The following is a 17186-nucleotide window of genomic DNA, read 5'->3' as shown; positions in this document are numbered from 1 at the left end:
AGTCTCTGATAACTTTCCACTTGATGTCCCCTTTTTTACACACTGAGTAGTTGCATTTCAGCGTTGACATGAATACACATCACAAGAAAAAAAACATTCATCAAGGTGTTTGTCATAACAGTTGGTAGGAGGGAGTAAAGGCAACTTGATAGTCACGTTTTTCTACATATTACAGATTCGAATTACAGGTTGCATTTTTTCAAATTCATTTTCTCTGAAACAAATAGTCTTCAAACAACAAATTTACTCTAGGACTACATTGGGAAAACTTAACAAGACAATGAAAAACATTTGGCATCAACTACAGAATATTCAGCAAGCTGTGGAAAGGGAAAGTTTGGGCATCAAAGAATATTTGCCTGAATGGAAACTGGAGGCCAACTGGCCCTGACACAGTGTCTCTTTTGCTGTTGTCACTATGAACCCCAATCTTAGTCTTATCTGTGATAACAGAGAAATTACAGTCAGTTTTTATTTTTTTTGTTAGATCGTCTAGAATCATTTGTTCTCTTGGTGTGTTATCTATACATAAAACTTCTTATACATATATACTGACCTTGGATAATAATGCAGAATACCCCCACCCCTAACTGTGAAAGGAATCCTTATTTTACATGACTGTATTCTGGAGAATCAAGAGTGATTATAGTGAAATTGCAAATGTCCTGCTGGGGCCTTCAGTACTCTGGAGCTATTTTTCCAGGAGGTGCCATGGGAGAAATATTTCTGTGTATTATAGTGACTGATAGGGAAGCTATTCAAGGGAAGAACAGATGAGAAATGAGACTGAGGAATCCAGATGTGTTTTCAAGCTCAACTGTCCTTGACTCTGTATAGAGATTGTTTATATTTAATATTTAAATATTTTATTTCATATTTAATATGTGTTGTTAAGCCACACTCTTGAGTGCCCTCTGAGATAAAGGAGAATGTTATTAGCTGCAGATATAGAACTGTTTCCCTTCAAGGAAAGATGTTATTTTAAATATTTGGAAAGATGAAAATGAATGAACAACAACAAATCCTAACCTATATGGTTATCTAAGTTAAACTATTACCAAGAACCGTGCAGCAATATGATTATAGTGATTGGAAAAATCCACCCGAGCATTGGATGTTAGGTGATATGATGCTAGTTTCCTACCCTGCTATAAGAAATTTGATTTCTATGTTTACAGACAGAAATTCTGTAAAAAAGCTAGCATAAATTCAAGGTACTTAATTTTATCAAGTATGGCCAGAGGAGGAACAGCTGCTCATGGTAGAAATTTCATGTTAGAAATCCAGTGAAGCATCAGGAATATGGGGTCATAGTCAGAACTGAACCAAAGCTTTGGGTAATACCTATAGTTCCCAGTTGTATTCCCCATGTCAGTGTGTCTTGTTTTCACTGAGATAAGTGTATTTTACTGCAATCAGCCTTTTACTGTGAATATACTTCACATAAAGCTATTCATTTAACTGATATTCTGAAGAATTGCTTTATGTTAAAAGAAGGAATTATGCTTAAATGTAGGCGATATACTCAAATATCCTTGTAAGTTTTATCATCTTCTTTATTAAGCAGTATTTGCTTTGAAGATGCAGTTTATAAATTAGTATTTATTTGAAAATTAGAAAGGGCTGAGTTGGTAGCTATCTGAGTAGTTATTTCTGAAAACACCCTACACTGGTGGCAATATATCATAAGAGATGTGTTAAGAGATATCCAGATACTTAAGGTTAAACCAGGCTTAATGCTATTAACTGGTGATGCAAGTTCAGTAGAAGTAATCATCATGCTGTATAGAATGTAGCTTCTCTTACGTGTGGAGAGCTGTGAGTGTTAGTGTGTGAAAACTGCTTTAATAAGGGGCTCCTCTTAATCTGTTGTGTATATTTAGAGTCATTTTTAATTAATTTTTTTGCAAATATGGGGGACTCATTTTAAGAGATGGGTTTTGCTTCAGTCAAAGATGTCTTTACTCCAGTTGCAACACTTGTATGTTGTTGCAAAACTTCAAGTCATCTTTATGTCAGTAATATTATGCCAGTGTTTCCGTTGTACTAAAATAGTCTGGTTTACTGAACAGACATTTGTATTGGTGGTATGGCTATAACGTATGGTATAAGTAGCACCTCACTTTAGATGTATCACTTGTACATTCACTAACTTAAGTTTAAAAATTACATCAGGTATTTCATATAAATCTTTAAATCACATTTGATCTGATGAAAGAAGCAGTAATACTATGTTTCTGTATTATGCAAGTGTCATAAAATGGAATTATGTTGTCAATAAGAATTCTTTGAAGTTTTAATTGATCTAGCATAATAAGAACAAATTATAACATTTATATTAGCGTTTTTGAGATGTTGACTTTTCTCTTTGTTAGAGTCAAATATGAGCTGAATGTAGCATGTATGAAAAATATATATCTCCTGGACAGTATGTTAAGATAAATGCCATTGTTTCTGTTTAAAATAGTCTTGTAAAAGTCGGTGGAAAAAATATAAAATCAGTCAGATATCTTCTGGACATACTCTTTCAAAGAAAAGAGAGAGGTAAAACTTGGTTAACTGTTTGAAATATTCACAATTAAATTCAAATACTGTGGTGTTTTAAAATCAACAAATGTTCAGGTGTGTTTGACTGGAGTAGAGATGTAGGACTTGTACAGTGTTAAGGTATTTTCATATATTGTCTGCTTAACCAGGCCAGCGAGCAAGAAAATTGCAGAGACCTTGTGATGTGCAAGCCTGCACTCCAGCAAGCAGCTGGTAATATTTGGCCTTCCAGCTTTGGTAATGTCACATTCAGGGAAGCAGATTTGCAGATAGTTATTAGACCATATTAGATGCACAGATGGTTCATATACTTCAGAGCAAGGAAACTGGAAAAAAGGGAAATGTGGAAAAAAAAATTAAAACAGAAAACTAGTTGAGAAAAGAAGTACACATTTTGTTAGTGTTAAAAGGTCCTGAAAGAAATTCTTTAAAGAATCTTGTCTGACCAAATGATCTGTATGTAACATAGTCTAAGTGGAAAATTAGCCTTTTTGGTTCATAACACGCTGTACTATTAGGTCTGTTGGGAATGGTTACACTCCTGTTAACACTTCAACTTTTGCTGTTCAAAGAATCAAATTTTTATCAAGCTCTAATTCAGTGAATATCTGGCTCTACTGGTCTGCTCACAGGGAAAAGAGTTCTGCTGAAATAATAAGTATTCCTCACATTCCATACTTAAAAGGTTTGAAATGATCTTGAGGGAGATCACACGACACGTGCATGGCAACAAGGGGATCAGACCCAGCCAGCATGGGTTCACAAAGGGCAGGTCGTGCTTGTCCAACCTCATCTCCTTCTATGACTGGGTGACCAGACAGGTAGATGAGGGAAAGGCTGTTGATGTAGTCTACCTGGACTTCAGTAAGGCCTTTGACACGGTCTCCCACAGTATTCTCCTGAGGAAACTGGCAGCCCGTGGTGTGGACAGGTTCACTCTTCTCTGGGTGGAGAACTGGCTGGAGGGCCGTGCCCAGAGGGTAGTGGTTAATGGAGTTAAGTCCAGCTGGCGTCCTGTAACGAGTGGTGTCCCCCAAGGGTCAGTTTTGGGGCCCATCTTGTTTAATATCTTTATTGATGACCTAGATGAGGGAATTGAGTGTACCCTCAGTAAGTTTGCAGATGACACAAAGTTGGGAGGTTGTGTCAAACTGCCTGAGGGTAGGGAGGCCCTTCAGAGGGATTTGGATAGGCTGAACAGCTGGGCTGAGCTCAATGGGATGAGGTTCAATAAGACCAAGTGCCGGGTCCTGCACTTTGGCCACAATAACCCCATGCAATGCTATAGGCTTGGGGCAGAATGGCTTGAAGAATGTAGAGAGGAAAAGGACCTGGGGGTGTTGGTTGATGCTTGGCTCAACATGAGCCGGCAGTGTGCCCAGGTGGCCAAGAAGGCCAACAGCATCCTGGCCTGTATTAGAAATAGTGTAGCCAGCAGGAGCAGGGAGGTGATCATCCCCCTGTACTCAGCTCTGGTACGGCCGCACCTCGAGTACTGTGTTCAGTTTTGGGCCCCTCACTACAAGAAGGACATTGAGGCCCTGGAGCGTGTTCAGAGAAGGGCAACAAAACTGGTGAGGGGTCTGGAGCATAAGTCCTCATAAGGAGCGGCTGAGGGAGCTGGGATTGTTTAGTCTGGAGAAGAGGAGGCTCAGAGGAGACCTTATTGCACTCTACCACTTCCTGAAGGGGGGTTGTGGTGAGGAGGGGGTGGGCCTCTTCTCCCTGATAAATAACGACAGGACGAGAGGGAATGGCCACAAGTTACGCCGGGGAAGATTTAGATTAGACCTGAGGAAGCATTTCTTTTCTGACAGAGTGGTCAGGCACTGGAATGGCCTGCCTAGGGAGGTGGTTGAGGCACCATCCCTAGCGCTGTTCAAGAAGCGTTTAGATGAGGTGCTAAAGGATTTAATTTAGTAGTTGGGTAGAGATAGTGATAGGAGGATGGTTGGACTAGATGATCTTATAGGTCCTTTCCAACCTTATGAACTTATGAACTTATGAAAATCTAGTTAATCTTATGCACAAAACAAATCCACTGTTACTGGTTAAGGAAATTGTATTAAACTTCTCCTTATAATATAAATAGTCATTAGAGACATGTAGCTTGGAAACAGTGAAACAAAGTCTTCGGTGTTGATTTATTGTGAGGGAATGGATAAGTAACTGAGGATGTTGGAGATGCAAACTGTCTGATGTAGAGGAATTTGTGAAAAATGACTGCTCTTAATGTCTTTGCTAATAAGAAGAAAGAGTATTTTTGTTTTTTTCTTTTTAAGGACATTTCGTTGATGGTTGGTACAGAGTTGCTCAAAAGTGTTACTTTATTTTAATATTCCTGGGAAAGTAGTATTATCCCTGTTTTGGGGAAGATGAGATCCACAGGGAGAACATTATGGCTTTTCTGTGAAGTGCTCAGTTGCACAAAGATAATAAAGGAATTATTTTAGGTAGAAAATTAAATCCTCTTCTGCCTTTATCACTGCTGAAAGTTGCTATCAGGAGCAACAGAAGAAAATTACCCTCAGTGTAGTTTTTCTGGATATAGCAGACCAGAGATTTGCTTTCTGTCCTGATCAGTTAGGCTCTTTTCTCCTTTTTACCTTCTTGTTTGAGGCAACAAGTTGTCTTGGGAGCAGCTTGCTGCATTGGAATCTAGGCAATCCTTTATTCTTTTGGAAATTTTTTGACATCTAAATAACTTCAAACTCTTCATATGCTGATAGGATAGAGGACAATAGTTCGGTTGGAAGGGACCTTCAAAGATCCTCAAAGCCTGACCTCCAAGCTGAACAATACCAGTTTCCTCAGCCTCTCCTGGCAGCACACACCTCCAGCCCTGCCACCACCTTCGGTACTTCCTCTGGGTGCTTTCAAGGACCGATATTCACCTCCTTTTTATGTTGTTATAGGTTGTAATTCCTCACAGCATTTTGAAAGCAGACCCGTAACAAGTATTATAGATGGCAGAAGGAACAGGAGAAGAACACTGAGAGTGCCTTATGAACACAAATTAGAGGTTCTTATAAGCAGGTAAAATTAGAATCATAGAACAGTCTGAAGAGTATATGGGAAAATAACTAGCAAATTCTCCCTTGGCTATAGATGGAGCTGAAGACATAAGTAAGTTGAAATACAAATACAAGCAGATTGATGACAGTCAGCTGTAGCTCAGTTCAAGGGGAAAGCCAGGCCTCTTCAACAAGCTGACAGAATCATTCTCCCCAATGAGAAATGAAATTTCCACGTGGCCTGGAGCATTTCCCCCGTGAGGAAAGGCTGAGTAAACTGGGTCTGTTCAGCCTTGAGAAGATTGAGGGTGGATGTTAGTAATGTTTATAAATATCTTAAGTGAGGGATTCAAAGGAATGTGGCCAGCCTCTTTTCAGTGATATGTGAGGACAGGACTAGGGGAAACCACCAGAAATTCAAGCATGGGAAGTTCCTCACTAATATGCAAAGGAACTTCTTCACAGCAAGGATGGCAGAGCACTGGCACAGGCTGTCCATTAAGGTTGTGGATTCTCCTTCTCTGGAGATATTCAAGACCTTCCTGGACAACCTACCTATGCAACCTAGTCTAGGGAGCTCCTTTGCGTGCGGGGGAGTTGGACTGGATCTCTAGGGGTACCTTTTCAACCCCTACAATTCTGTAATTCTGTGATTCTGTGAAAAACATGGTATATATCTTAGGAAAATTTGCCAGCTAAACTTTAAACTGCTGAAATCCTTCATTTGCTGTGAGGGAAAGTTATGTTCACTGTAGACGTGGAAAATCTTTCAGTTTCATTGATTAATAACTATTTCAAAGTAACATCAAGCATTCTCAGATCTCTTTAGAGTTAGCTGCTCCTAGAATTTCTTCCTTCTCTTCCTTCAGCTAATATCCTACCTGTTTTCGTAAAATGATTTGTTCATTCTTTTTCAAATAGAGCTTAATTAGCACATCCTACCTTAGTGATTAATTAGTAATTAACCTGCAAGCCCTGTAGGTTTCGAACACCTGCTGAGTAGGTGGAACAAATGGAAAAAAAAAACAAAAACAAAAAGCAAATGTTGTGTTTTATTATAGATATAACTTGAGGATTTGGAAAATCTGTTCTTAAAAATTCTGTGCATAAAAATTCCTACAAGCCATATGCAAATTCAGTCTTACATTTCTCTGGTATTTTATCACAGTATTCCTATGATATATACTATCCTAGTAGTCTACTCTAAAATTAATGATAGTGACTAATAAAAAAATATTTTTTCCCTCTATTATTAAAGATATTCCAGAAATTTGATTAAAATTCATTATATGTACTAATTTTGCAGATGTTGGCCAATATTCTTGTACATCTCTATTTAGAATAGCTAAGACTAGCAACTACCTGTCTGGAATTATGTGCACTTCTGTGTTTAATACCTAGACTGTAGGGTTCAGGTCTGATTTTGCTCTCTTTTATGGTGGAATAGAAAAATCAGTAGAAAAAACTGAGAAATTTCATGAAATGTAACTTTTGACAACTTTCTGAATTTAACCAAACTATACTGAGAATTTGCCTTTTAATCAACTGTTTAAAATGTTCTTCTGAGTCTTTATCTAGAGTAAATCAATAGCAGGACTCATGCTGTCATTATTTTAAGGTCTTTGTCATAGGTCCCAGTACAGCATTGATTTGATTTAACATTGCTTTATTCAGGAGAGAGAAGTAAATCTGGATGGTCTGTATCGTGCAGACATGCTCTTACTGCATAATACTGGATAAATAGAAAGACCTTTTTCCAAATTGCTTAGAAAGGGAGGTCATGATTAGGGGGACATTTTAAGGAGAATGCATGGACATGCAAATCCAGGAGTGTTCAGAGCTGTAACTCATAGGTGAAAGGATGTGCTTCCCTTCAACAGCAAGCATGTGTTTAGTTTTTAGTATAAATGATAATGGAATCTGTCTGTCTTTTTTGTAATGGTTGACACACATTCAAGAAGTTTATTGTATTTTCTAAGCTTTCAGGTCACTTTCAACAATGATTTGATCATGTCACAGCTCTTTTTTGCCCCTTATAATGATCATTTGTGGCTTCCTATTTCCACCATCCATGAAAATGCATAGTATCTCTTCTGAGGAATACACATTGTGTGTTGTGAAGATCAAGGCCTGATGGTATGAAACAGATACAATTTAATCTCACCAAATTGATCATGAAATAATAATTGATTCTTGCTATTAAGCTGTTTTATTTATTTATTTTTTCTGCTTTCCAAGATAGGACCTGATCGTCGATACAAATATAAGGCTATTTAAAACTGAAAAGATGCTGTGTTAAAGATCTTTAATGTGAAATGATACCCAGGGTCCAGTTCTTGCCTCATGTAATGGTCATCAAAGCCCATGGGTTGTTTGTTCTGGTGAGAACCGAGAGCTTCTCTTTCCTCTTGTCTTGCACAACAAAAGTGCTTATAGACTTTGCTGGTATTGTTCTTTATTTGTTACAGTCCAGTCTTTAAATGATGCTTATGACTTTGGTAGTGGTGGGTTTTGGGTCAATATGCCCCTTCTGTCATTATTTAAAGACTCATATTGAATCTGGAATCTGTTAATTCAGCAGAAATCGTAATCTCGCCAATGGAGCTTAGCTCTGTAAAGCTGACATTGGTCAGTTGCTTCTTTTCATCATGCAGCTGAGATAAAGGAAGAATAGAATTAATGCAGCTTGAAATGAAAAATATTTTATGTTATTCAGATTTTGAAATGTCAAAGGAAATGCAGAATTCTGTAAGCTCTGAAGTGATTTTGTCCTGGTCTATGGGATCCTGCTTTGGCAGGGGGGTTGGACTAGATGATCTCTAGAGGTCCCTTCCAACCCATACAATTCTGTGATTCTGTCTGCAGTTCTTAATATATAAGAATAAAAAGCTATTACCTTTTTTTCCCAACTATTAATAGGATAGATTGTGCATACTAGTGAGAACAATAACAAGAAGGCACATATTTGCTATATATTATCTAGAAAATTCTCTTTGCATTCTGTTTATGCCTATTAGTTGTCTAAATGACTTGATATCCTTGAGTCAGAATTAAGTTATAAGGAAACACAGTGTTACAGCAGTTACCAAGTGTCTGTTAAGCCTGAAGACTTCACTAGATAAAATTTTCTTCTTGGTTTTTTTTATTTTTTTTTTCACTGACAATTTGTCTTCTTGGCAGTCTCAGTTTACTGGTGCTATTAATATTAGCACAAATCTTTTACGTGCTATCAAAGATGACAGTCCTTTTAGTTTATTATTCATATTTTTCTGCGGAGAAGTTGCACTTGGTTATCTATTTCTGTTGCAGTGTAGTTTGCAAAACTTTAAAATGTACTTAATTTGTGATACTACATTTCTGTGTGTCGAGTGCTTTAACGTGAAGTAAGCGTAACAAATGTGGTGCTGAGATACTTTTCCAGATGTGCACACTGATACTTCTTCAAAACTACCCAGTTGTTCAGAATTCTTCAGGTCGCATTTAAAACTGAAGCTCACCTCTGTCTCAGGTAGTATCTTAGAAAACATCCTCAAACTGTGAGCTAACTATAAGCGGATTACATTTTACCTGCAAAGTATTTCTGAAATCATGGTCTTGTCAAACACAGGCCTGCTTATCAACATGACTGTTTTCTGAGATGCCAGTGTTACACTTTGATGGAAGTGATGAACCAGCTCACAGTGTTTATCATAATACAGAAAGCATACATGAAAAGGCTGTCTTGAGTGGGTGAGCTGCTTCTCTCTTTTTAAGTGTGTTTATGAAGGGACCAAATTGAAATCCCTCAGAGGACTGAATGGAAGCTGGTGAAGGAGAACTAATCTGAGGAAGTTCAGTACAGCCCAGTAAGCAGAGAAAATCTCATTTTATGTGATTACTGAAAGAGGAAATCTATTCTGGGCCTTGAGTTGGGGGGGAGTGTAGCAGGGAATTTGTTCTCTTTCCTCTTGTGGACTTTGCTTTTGGTGAGACCTTTCAGTTTTGTATAAAATTAAAAACAGTATATGCAACTCTAACCAAGTTCACAGACGCACAGCTTTTGGCAAAATACCATTTTCAAAATAGTTAAGTGCTTTGGTGTTTACTTTAGGTGACACAGGCTTGGGTTTATGACATGAGGCATATGGAGCTTTTAAAGCTTCTCAGCTGCACAGATGCAGACTCCACTAATCCCAAGGAAAATGTTATCTGCTATTCATTAAATGCAGATGAGATTCTTTTTTTAGGAAGCACATAAGCAGATGTCTAAATTTAGGAATATTTGCAGTTGCAGTCATTATACATTTTGAATCTTTTTATCTCCCTGTCTGTACTGGAGCTCGTGTTGCTATATCTTTAAGAGATCTCTGGCCCTAAGCCTCACTGTGGAACTTCGTTTATCTTGTTGACTTTGCAGTGTGCTTTTTATATATATACTGAGTTTATGCTTTCCTATCTTTTTGTTGCCAGAGATATTTATATCCTTTGAGCTTTTTTATTTATTTTTTATTTATTTTTTGCAAAACTCCTTGTACTTGGTAGGAACTGAGGTATGCAAGTGCCTTGTTTATTCAAGTATTTTTTTTTACTACAGTGACAGGAGGAGGTAATGAACAAGTATTGTCATTACTTATTAACTTCTGGAATGGCCAAATGTTTTCAACTATGAACATCCTCTGGCTTGCCCTAGTGTATAAAACAATCTACTGAGCATGATATAGACAGCACAGGGTCTGCAGGCTGGAAGTCCGTGTCTCCCCATCCCACCCTACTGAAATGGCTGCCACTTCATTTATTTATTTATTTATTTATTTCCCCTTTCACTCATTCCTGGAAGTCCTGCTGGGAGGTCCACAGGTTTATTCCTGCACCTTCTCTTCAAAATCATTCTTCCCCTTCCTTCTCTTTTTGGAAAACCCCTCTTGTTGAAAAGAGGAGGGGAGAGGAAAGACCCCAAACAAGGTCACATCTGGAACCGGAGGAGAGTTTCAGGCAGAGACAATAGTTGTCTGTCCTTGTGTAATGGAGCATAGGTGGAGAAACTTTCCTCCTTGCTTTTGAAAGGGCTAAGGTAGGTAGTCTACCAGCCCAGGCAGCTGTCCTCTCTGTGTACTGTTTAAGCTGTCAATGTAGCATGGTAATTAAAAAATAAATAGTTCTGAACTGTTTCTTATCTCATCTTTGATAGTTCTAAATACAAAGTAAACCTGATCTTAAAATGATCTTTATATTTGTTACCTGTTTTGCTATTCAGAATAGAATACACTGCTCTTAAAAGACGCAGCTCTTTGTTTGATGAAACTGAGTTTCCACAATGTACCGGAACATGACAAAGTGATTTGGGAAAGAAAAAATCATGTTCAATGCCAGTTCCAGGAGGACTTCTAGCATGTAGAGGTTTTGTTATGTTGGAATTTGCTCAGGGCATTACATGACCAACATGTCTTCTGAACAAAGAACAAAAGGAAAAGGTAAGGATTTTAATGCTATAGGAATTAAAGTTCTAATTCTTACTGCAGACCTTGACACTGTGCTTGGATAATTAGGTCATTTAACTTAGAAGAAGTAATTCTGTATTCTAAAGTTGAAGTATCTACAGAATTTAATGTCACCTTTGAATGAGATTTTTAGAGGGCTCTGTGTCTGTTTCTTACACCACTGGGACCACTGATGGCATTTCCAATGTATTCTGTGACAGCAGAGTGCTAAGGAATGATAATCAGAAACTCTCACCCCCATGCTCTTTGAGAGGTCCTGTTTGATCCATTGGCAAAAACTGAATGCATTTTGAGCAAAAACCATCCTCAATTGTGGTGCGGCAAAGTGCACCTGGTGTCTGGAGCTGACGCCACAGCACGGCTTGGCGGGAAAATGCTTCTCCTCACACAGCGGAAGTGCTGCTCCTGATGCACCCCATGGCTCACCTGGGTCAGGTGAGCTACATCTCTGAGGGGAATTCCTGAGTCAAAAAACAAACAAATCCTTATAATAAATTTCAGTGCTTCACATCAATATCTAAATAACGATATTTTAAAATAGAACAGTGTTAGTGCACAATAACTAATCCTTCCACAAGTGACTTTCTGTGTTTCCATTTTCTTCAGTGGTATTAAGCAAGAAAAGCCACTTTTCAGGAATTCAGCTTTATTACTGATAAGTAATGAAGAAGTGGTTTGATCACATCCTGTTTTAGAATCACACAGGCCCAAGTAATTCCTGTGTTTATGTGGTGAATACAGCTGCCAGCTCATGGCAGTTGTGGTGCATTTGTAGTGCTGAGATTTGCATATCAGACACTGAAACGAAGTTCCCAACTCAAAATAAATGGATTTTAAGGCAGTTTCTGGCAGATTTTTTATTGTGTCGTAAGACTACAGGTTAAGTTTGAATTCATGCTTTAAGTGTGGAATTCTTTGAAATGAGAAAAATACTTCTGCAGCTTAAAGCTTATTTTTTGTACTCAGGACAGGAGTAATTCTTTAAGAAACAATCCTTTGAATGCTCTTTATCTTAAATGCCTGAAGTTAATCAATTAGGTGTTACTTTTCTGAAGCTACGTTGTTTTTTTTTCCTAATCTTGTTTTCCAAATGTGAGAGAGGTTGCTTTGTACAGCCTTAGAAACGTGTTTCAGGAAGTGTGAATAGTTGGAACTTAGTACTTCAATATCTACAACATACTTTTTGAAGATCAACATTTAAGTATTTGAGCAAACAGAAGTTTTGCCTGTGAAAGTATTTAAGGGATGCAGACATTAGAAGTGCAGTACTGGTGCGTGTTAGAGAGGTCTGTGTATTCATCTGGTAAGCATTATCAGAGGAAATTGATTTTACTTCAGAATATGTATTTTCATGACTAATCTTTTTACAGTATAATAATGTATGTACTATTTTCACATTTCCCAGGGTTTTGGTAACTATGTCAACTTTACCAGAAAGATACAGGGATCTGTCTAGCCTGACTCATCTGCTGGCACTATTTCATGATGTAATTATGTTTAGAGGGCATAGTAGTGAGAAGTTGCCTAGTGGAAACAACAACTTCCAGGATTTACAGTGTTTTCAGGCCAGAACAGGCTAATTCTAGTGTGTACAGGAGGAATATTGACCCGTACCAAGATCTTTTTCCGATCAAGTATTATTTGTTTGCACATACACAGTATATGTTAGTGTTTACATAATGATATAATGATGGTTATATTTTTCTCCTGTATGCTTTCTTATCCTTAGGAAATAACCGTTGTAAAAATTTTTGCTGTAAAGTTAGGAGTTTAGAACTTTGTTAGAGTTCTGAGATCTCTTCAACAAGTTCTTAGGAAGTCTTAAGGGCTTCAGATTTCTCTTTAAAATATACATTTTCTTGATCCTTACACTGACCTCTAGCGGTTAGTACACTTTGAGAGACATCTTCAAACTTTCTCCAATGTAAAGTAACTTTTGCACAGTAATTTTTTAGGCACTGCTAGGTTAACAAAGACAGACAAGTCAGGAAAAATCCAGTTTCTCCACAGTAATGTCTGTCCTCTCTGGGTAAGCACTCACATGTTGTACAGAACAGAGTTTTTGTACTAAAAGGCAAACATCCAAGTTGTCAAAATGTGAAAGCTGCCTGCTGTTTGCAGCCTGCCATCTCCACCGCTTATCTTTAGCATGTAAGCTGCCTGCTGACATCTTTCTGCACTGGGTCCTACACTTCTGTGGAACCTGACTCATTCAGAGATCCTTTGTTTTACTGTGATAGTGAATTGAGAGCTGAGAATGGAAGAGCAAACTTCTGTTTTCTGTTTATGTAGTTGGACTCTTGGATGCTATATTTTAAGTAAGTTGAGGGGGAAGTAGAGTTGAAGTTGAGAATGCATTCCTAGTTGCTCTCCGTACAGTCTGGGGATACAAAATTTTGAGTTAATGTTAAAAAAAGCTATATGCTTTTTGTTAAATTAGGTTATGATATGTCATTAGTAACTGCTTCTATTACTGCTATTAAACTCTCAGTGGGATATGTTCCTGTTTGCTTGTTTCTAATGTACCAAATTTATTTTTAAACTGGTTATTATTTTATGATTTTATTTATTAGTCTTTAAGTGATTTTGCTTAGTTTGTCTAAGCTCTATCACTGTTAGAAACACAGATTTTGAGCACAAACTTTTGTTTTTTTTTCTCATTAGGGAATAAGAGCCTTGCAATCTGGCTGCCCCATGTTTCTAGAAGTCAGTGCAAACTATCAAATCTATAGACATAATAATGCTGTTTGCAGAATTTTGGCCTTGGTTGTGCTCAGTTTTTCCATGTTAAATAATTACTTTGATATCCTAGAATGTGTACTGATTAAACATTGCTTAAGTGATAAAACTTATATCATGGCAAAGTTTCTAGTACAAATCTTTTTTGTAAGGGAAGAATTATATAGCTATGGTACCTGTACACTTTTCCTGAGTTATATTCATTATTTTCTCAGAATTTATTTGTAGTTTGGTTGTATGATATTGTGAAAGATTTTAGGCAATATCCATTGAGTGCCGTAGCCTTATACTATGCCATGTTTGCCTGTCTCTGTTAGGAGAGCTCATCAGACTCTGTTTTTGGGAATAATGTAGGCAAGAAGGCTTCTATGTAAAGCAAAACTGTGTACAGGCACAGGTTGGCTTTCCAGAGATATGACATGCTTCATTTGCCCAATACGGTCTTCTTATAGTAATAGTTTTTTAGTTAACTTTCAGCGTTGTTGATTTTAAAATTTATATCTCCTTGTTTCTTTCTTTTCATCTACAAATAAATAGGAATAAATATAAGCTACTTCTGCTGTTTTGGAATGTGCTAAACTACAAGGAGGCTTGCAGGCAGCATAACCACCTTGAATGGATATATTTTATTTGTCCTCTGTTAAGGACTGAAAACAAAAAGCAAAATGGAGGATCTTTTGTTCTCACTAGGGCAAAATGGAATCTCTTATAAATTTAAGATTTCTATTCAGGAACATAGCTATTGTGGGCGTATGGATGTTTATTACCTTTTCAGTCACATGCCAAAGATCAGCCCATATGAGACGAAAAACTGTGGTGAAAATTCAATCTCATTGCTATACGTACTGTTATTTAACATTTCTTTTCAGAATCTTTTAAGCTTCATCTCGGTAGTGTTCTGCTTGTAGTAATATTGTGTCTTCTTTACAGCTTCTCTGGAAAGAATCACCTGCTTTTTTACTTTTTATTTCCCATCTGTCCAGTGTTGACACTAACTAGAGTGTGCTGGAATATGCACAGATTAGATCTTGATCTGAATCCTCACAGGATGGTTGCTCATTTTGTCTGTTTACTCTTTTGTTCTGGTTTAAATTAGAGCTCCACTGCTCATATTTTGTTCTGGTTTAAATTAGAGCTCCACTGCTCATACTCCATATAAGACACACTCTGTCAGACTCGGGGACTGTTAGACACCTTGTGAACCCCTGAAAGTTTCACTGTGACTTCCTGAGCTGTTAGCAGTGGTAGCTGACTTTAACCTACTTGGATATTTCATTTTTATTTTATTTTTTTCTTAGATGCCCTTTTATTAAGGTCAGTTCATTGGGAACAAAGCTAGATTCTGACAAAAAGGACTTAACTTGAATATTTAAAACACTGAAATGCAATTTTCTACACAAAACGGTATTGATATTGACATCTTGTCGGTGTGAAAAACACCTTTCTGTGTGAAAAAGTCTAGGTAAGCCTTGGCACTCAAAATCTTCATGAAAGTTCTGTGACGTAGTGCAAGCCTGGGATCTGTATGTGCCAGTGTTGTCTCTGGCCAGAGAGTATAGATTGGCTAATAGATGAAGGGCAAATGAAGAGGAAAAGAATGAGAGGATCCTTCCTTCCACAGAAAGCTGAAATGCTAGTGCTTGCGGGAAATTGAATATAGATTTTCTGAGTGCTGGGAGCCAGAGTCTTGAGACTATTAGGCCTTTGCACTTAAAATACTGGAACAATTCCCAAAGTAAAAGCAGAGACAGTCTAATGCACAGAATTGCTGCTGCATCTTCATGATTGTTTCAAGGATGTGAAGGCTGCTGAAACAGTGCAAGAAAATCACTTCCTTCCATTTCATCAAAACTGTGCTACTGTTCCTTAAAAGCATTTGTAATCTTATCCCTTCACAAAAATCTATCCACTGAATAATCTGTTTAAATCCTGACATAATTTCTAACTGATTTTTCTTTTGTGTCCAACCTATTACACCTGAGCATGTGTAGCTTTGCTCAGTTATTGATGCCCTCTGTAGCTCTTTAGCTGACATGGGTGTTTTTTGTGGATCAGGACATTTTTGCTGATTTGCTGTCTATCCCTTCTTGTTACTGGCACTTATTCAATTCAGATAAAAGTTTATGTGATACATTATGGAAAACATTTCAGATACCATGGAAAATATTTTCACAGTGGCAAAGGTTTGATGTGAAACTGCCACTTCAGTGAGAAGACCTGCTGTCAAGTGAAGAATAGAACCAAAACTAGTTGTACAGACTGGTAAGAATAAAAATGTTTGAATCTTCCTTTGTAATGGTTGTGGCAGCCCTTTTCTGGTTTGATCCTCTCTCTGAATTGTAAACATGTTCACTGTAACCTTTCATAGGAAAAGAATTTGAAATCTGAATGCCGTTGGGGAAAAAATGAATATTTCTTAATGAACTTTAGTGTTTGTTATTGGAATAAAGGCAATTCATTTGGTTTTTGCTATTGCATGTGGCATTACACTAGATTTACCAATTGTCTTTAGGGGTGGACATTTCTCTTGCCATTTTCTGTTGCATATTTTGATCTAGGTTTTTCAACACTTTGTGGTTATAAATCGATAGTAATAGATAATAATATTTTTATATAATGAAAATTCATAGAGAGAAGTAATGAAAAATATATTGCCACAGAGAGACAATGTAGCACTGATCACAAACTGGAGACAACTTAAGCAATGTACAACATAAGAAGAGAAATAAGAGAAAAATGAAGAGTAGAAGAATTTTATTACTAGCACTGGTTGATGGTCCAAATTATGCAACATAGAGGAGGATATACCACATGCTGTGTACTGACTTATGATGTAATGAACTCTTATGATTCAGGGTTGTCTTTATGACCTCTTCTGTAAGCCAAATAGTTGATAACTGCAAATGCAATTTGGACCGCTGATTTATTTTAAAGCTTAAATGCTTCCATGGATAGACAATACAAACAGCCATAGTGACAATTACAGGTTTAGATGCTATGTTGCTTTAAAAATTATTCTTTGTAGATGTTTTATTATCAATTGTGCCTTCCTTACCACTGGAATTAGATAAGCTTATCAATGTCCTTCACCTATTTAATATTCTCCATCCTAGGTGTTAATGTGATCACATGGCATATTTAACTAATTGATCAAGGCCATCTGAAATTTGAAGCAGTCACTGAAGTTCTGATTATCTTTCTTAAATCTGGATACAGAAGCATGAATGGGCAGGATCAGCATTTTCAGGGCAGATATTGAGGGAATATGTTGATGCAACATAACATTATACTGGTAACAAAACTAAAGACAGTCTTTCAAGGAAAGTTGCTGATGAGTCTTTGCATAACTGATGCATCAGTGCTGTTAGAGATGCTGTTTGTGATTCTGTGGCTAATATATGCATTTGTT

At 37.3% G+C, this 17186-nt stretch overlaps 1 protein-coding gene across 2 annotated transcripts in view; it reads left to right on the top strand.

Annotated features, from left to right (window-relative positions):
• The window catches only part of GALNT18 (polypeptide N-acetylgalactosaminyltransferase 18), a 205572-nt gene that overhangs the window by 81888 nt on the left and 106498 nt on the right, over window positions 1-17186 (top strand). The gene's annotated exons all lie outside the window — the stretch shown is intronic.

Source organism: Cyrtonyx montezumae, unplaced genomic scaffold (assembly GCF_038088225.1).
Source record: "Cyrtonyx montezumae isolate F1298 unplaced genomic scaffold, pur_monq_1.0 scaffold_10, whole genome shotgun sequence".
In the NCBI taxonomy this organism is placed as follows: Eukaryota; Metazoa; Chordata; class Aves; order Galliformes; family Odontophoridae; genus Cyrtonyx; species Cyrtonyx montezumae.
The sequence above is the reverse complement of the archived record's forward strand: the minus strand, read 5'-3'. Positions and strand labels throughout refer to the sequence as shown.